At 35.0% G+C, this 4825-nt stretch overlaps 1 non-coding gene across 1 annotated transcript; it reads right to left on the bottom strand.

Moving 5' to 3' along the window:
* Positions 1–263: 263 nt before the first annotated feature.
* LOC112768748 (small nucleolar RNA R71) lies at positions 264–371 on the bottom strand. Its single transcript, XR_003186142.1, has one exon. It is a non-coding gene; the product is annotated as a small nucleolar RNA R71 (small nucleolar RNA).
* Between the last annotated feature and the right edge of the window lie 4454 nt (positions 372–4825).

Here is a 4825-nt window from a genome sequence, read left to right as displayed (position 1 = left end):
TTTCTCTGATGCAATAGAACTGCCAGTTTCATGGACTTCCATCAGAAGATCCTTTTTAGTTCTTAACTGAATTCTTGCAAATCTGTGATACTGTTAAGACCAATGGGGTTGATCCCGAGGTCTACAGGCTTATGCTTTTCCCGTTTGCTGTAAGAGACAGAGCTAGAATATGGTTGGACTCTCAACCTAAAGACAGCCTAAACTCTTGGGATAAGTTGGTCACGGCTTTCTTAGCAAAGTTCTTTCCTCCTCAAAAGCTTAGTAAGCTTAGAGTGGATGTTCAAACCTTCAAACAGAAAGAAGGTGAGTCCCTCTATGAAGCTTGGGAGAGATACAAGGAACTGACCATGAAGTGTCCTTCTGACATGCTTTCAGAATGGACCATCCTGGATATATTCTATGATGGTCTGTCTGAATTATCTAAAATGTCATTAGACCATTCTGCAGGTGGATCCATTCACCTAAAGAAAACGCCTGCAGAAGTTCAAGAACTTATTGACATGGTTGCAAATAACCAGTTCATGCACACTTTTGAAAGGAATCATGTGAGTAATGGGACGCCTCAGAGGAAGGGAGTTCTTGAAATTGATAATCTGAATGCCATATTGGCTCAGAACAAAATATTGACTCAGCAAGTCAATATGATCTCTCTGAGTCTGAATGGATTGAAGGAATCATCCAATAGTACTAAAGAGGGAATGGGGATTTTGATTGCAAGAGGCAAGAAATGTAAATAGCAAGAAATTAAAGAAACAAACAACTAAATATCAAAAGCAAGTAAACTCAAGGCAATAATCAAGAGAAAGGAAAATTCAAATGCTAGAAACCTGTTGGCAAGGAGTGAGAGTTAAGGTTACCTATCCTAGCCATTGACCACAAACATATGATGATCATGAATAGTTAATCCTACTTAGTCAACCCTAACATCGAGGATAAGTCAAATAAGCATAATTGATCTCAATCCACAAGTGCTAGCCAACTCACTAATTAGCTTAGTGAAAGACTAGCGTTAGTGGAAACCAAATCAACTAACTACCCTAATATATCAATCAAGAATGGACATGAATGACTCAAGGTCACCAAAGTCCTCAATTCCAAGCCAAGAGTGGGGAAAAACTACACTAAAACTAAGCCAAGCATTTTATCAAACACTTGGTGTGCATGTAAATAAAATCACATTAAATTGCAATAACAATAAATTCTAAAGCTACCAAAAGCAAGAAAATAATAATAACAACTCAATTAAATAACAATAAAAAAAAACATTAAATTGCATTAACAGAAATTCAAATTAACAAGAGTTCATCAACAAAAAATAACCAAATAAAAGAAATAACAAGTGAAACTAAAAGAAGTAAGATGCTAGAACAAGAAATAGTAAAGAAACTAAATCAATACAAGAATTAAAGTATCAATCTAAGAGAAATTTAACTAATCTACCCTAAATTCTAGATAGAAGAGAGAGATTCTCTCTCTAGAAATGATCTAAATCATGTCTTGAACTAAACCTAATTGCTCTCCCCTTGTTTCCTCTTCAATTAGGGTTGAAATAGCTTTAGAAATGAGTTGGATTGGGTTCTGGAGGCCTAAAAATCGCTACCAGCATTTTGCATTTAATGAGGTCACATGTTGGGACTTGTGCATACGCACAGATGTGTGCGTACGCACACTTGCTGATTTTCTCTTCGTTCCTATGCACGCATCACTATGCATACGCATGACTGCATGAACATCCACCTCTACGTACACACGCATCATTGTGTGTATGCACACTTGCTGAAAATCTCCAAACTCTATTTCTTTTAGAATTCTCCACTTTTGCATGCTTTTTCCTGACTTCTTCAATCCATATTAGCCCTGTAAGCCTGAAATCACTTAGCAAACACATCAAGGCATTAAATGGAATTAAAGTGAATAAAATTTAGCAAATTAAGGGCCTAAAAAGCATGTTTTCACTCTTAAGCACAAATTAGGAGAGATTCACAAAACCATGCTATTTCATTGATTAAATGTATGAAAAGTTGATAAAATTACCCAATTAGAGCAAATAAATACAATGAAATGTGAATTTATCACATCCCCACACTTAAACAATAGCATGTCCTCATGCTAAACACAAGAAAGAAACAAGAAAGGGGTATTACATTTATTCAAAGCAAGGAAACTACCTATATTCAATCTATCTAAATGATTGCAACTACTTAGTCAAAATAAATCAATTTCCAAGAATATATACATAAACATAAGGGCTAAAGCAATTTCAATCAAATCAAATCCACAATTAAATTGAGTTATTGAAAAGAATTTAACAACTTGCGATAAAGGGGATAATCAAAGGTGAAAACATGTAATCGAGCAATCGAACCCCTCACCGGATGTGTATACATTCTATTCGCTCAAGTGTTTAGGGTCAATTCACTCAATTCTCCTCTAATTAAACTTTCTAAGATTTGTTTTTCATTTAACAATCAACAATCATTTAATGCATGCATTCAAATATCATGAGGACTTTTCATGGTTGTAGTGGGGCTAGGGTCAAGGTAAGGTTATATATGGTCAAGTGAGCTTGAATTTGAATCTTTGATTAACTTAAGCTCTCACTAACACACATAACAACCTATACAATTCAAATTTAAACCTAACTACCCATTATTCACTTTTTTCACACACTCATGCATTCTCTTCAATTCACATCCCATATGCATTATTCTTATTACTTTACTTTGAGGTTAACATTTGTCCCCTTTTTATTGCTTTCAATTTCTCTTTTTCTTTTCCTTCTTTTTGATTTTTCTTTTTCTCTTCTTCTTTTTTTTTTCAAAATAAAATATATACAAAAGTATCAATGCATATGGCTTAAACTTTTAATGCATGAGTAAGTACCCAATTCCTAAGATCTTTAACAAAAAACACAAAGAAATACTTTTATCTCTACCAATGTTCCCAAACTTTTCCACACTTGAATGATACACACTATCACTAGCCTAAGCTAACCAAAGATCTAAACGAAGGACATTTATTATTTTTCACTTAGAGGTAGTGATGTGCTAAAATAAGGAACAAAAGGGTATTAAAATTGGCTCAAAATTGGTTAACAAAGGAAGATAAAAGGGTAGGCTATTTGGGTAAGTGATCTATTTGAAATAAAGACCTCAATCATATAAATGCTTATATACATCAAATAATGGACATAAAGAATCAAACAAATTAAAGATTGCAATAATAGAAAGAGAATAACACACACAAGAATGAAAATAGTGGTTAATATGATGCAACCACACAATTAGGCTCAAAACTTAGATGCATGTGTGTTCTTAGCTCAAAAAAAGCATGTTCTACAATATATTTCAAACAAGTTTCAATGAAACAAATACCAACTCAAATTAATTATGATATTAATGCCCTATTAAGAATATCTTTCTTGGAAAATTTCATTATTTTAACTAATCTTATTATATATGTGAAAGGACATGAAATAAAATAAAAAAAAAAGCAATTAAAGCTCTAAGATCTATACAAACTAAGAAAAATAAAATGTGAAAGTATTGGGATTAGAATTATTCACCCAAGATTGCCGATTAGTGATGACCCCCCACACTTAAAGGTTTGCACCATCCTCGGTGCAATCAGAGATGAGCAAGGGGGTATGGCGACTTCTCGAATTGCCACCCTCAGCTGGTGGATCAATCGACTGCTGTGTGTTCTTCTCTTGCTTCACTTGTTGCTTAATGGTGAATCATCCATGAAGAATAGAAATTAACACCATAAGATGAGAAAATGCAAAAGCAAGGAAGCATATATTGTTGGAATGAGGCATGAATCACTAAAATGAGTGAGTGAATTAGTTTGTGACATGAAGGAAACAAGTGTGTGAATTCTAAGTTGCGCGGTTTAGAACACACACACTAGCAAAGAAAGCTATATCAGAATTACAAAAAAGAAGTATGCACTTCACCCATTCTAGTGTGCTTGAGATACTTTAAAAGAAATTTGAAGGTTAAGATAAACAAACAAGTAATAAAGGAGCACAAAAGAATTCAAGCAAGAATCAAGAAATTGTGAAAGGATAATGAATCATCCAATTGACAAGAAGTGAGAAACATGGTTGCTATGCAACGTAGAAAAAGAGAGATATGAGATCAATCACATAGCAAGCACGGTCCATGATAAACCCTGTTTTTAGGGTTTATCTCGTATGAATTTTGAGGGTTTTATCAATGTTTTTTTCACACTTATTCATATAAAAATGCATGATTCTGTGTTCCTTTCACAATTTTGCTTCATGGATGAAAACATGTTCTTTTACATTAAATTTGATATGTGTTAAGTGATTTCAGAGTTTATAGGGCAAGGATGGCCTGGAAGAGAGGAAGGAAGCATGCATAAAGGGAAGGAGCATGGAAAATGGAGCTTTGGAGTTTTGAGCAGTGACACGCACGCGTGCCTTGCATGTATGCATGGATGCGCGCTACCAAGATCGGCGTGAAGAATCCAAAGCCAGAAGCCGGTGCATTTGCATGGCTATGCCAGAACCTCATAGACGCGCACGCGGGCTTCACGCATGCTCGTGGATTGTAAAGCTCCAAGGACGCGTACGCGTGCTGTGTGCGTACCCGTCGATGCCTGCATGTGACTTTTAAAGAGAAAATGTGACTGGCAATTTCAGGGGAGTTACAGACCCTGTTTGGAGCAGAATTGTGGCAGAAAAAGGCATAAGAAGACTAAGGATTGAACAGATCTACATCCATTCACTCATTCACACATTTTTTGAGATATTTTTCTTAGTTAGTTACATTTTGTAGAGAGAGAAACTCCAACTTCTCTT

The sequence above is a fragment of the Arachis hypogaea genome, chromosome 17, assembly GCF_003086295.3.
Source record: "Arachis hypogaea cultivar Tifrunner chromosome 17, arahy.Tifrunner.gnm2.J5K5, whole genome shotgun sequence".
In the NCBI taxonomy this organism is placed as follows: Eukaryota; Viridiplantae; Streptophyta; class Magnoliopsida; order Fabales; family Fabaceae; genus Arachis; species Arachis hypogaea.
This window is presented reverse-complemented; position numbering and strand designations above follow the sequence as displayed.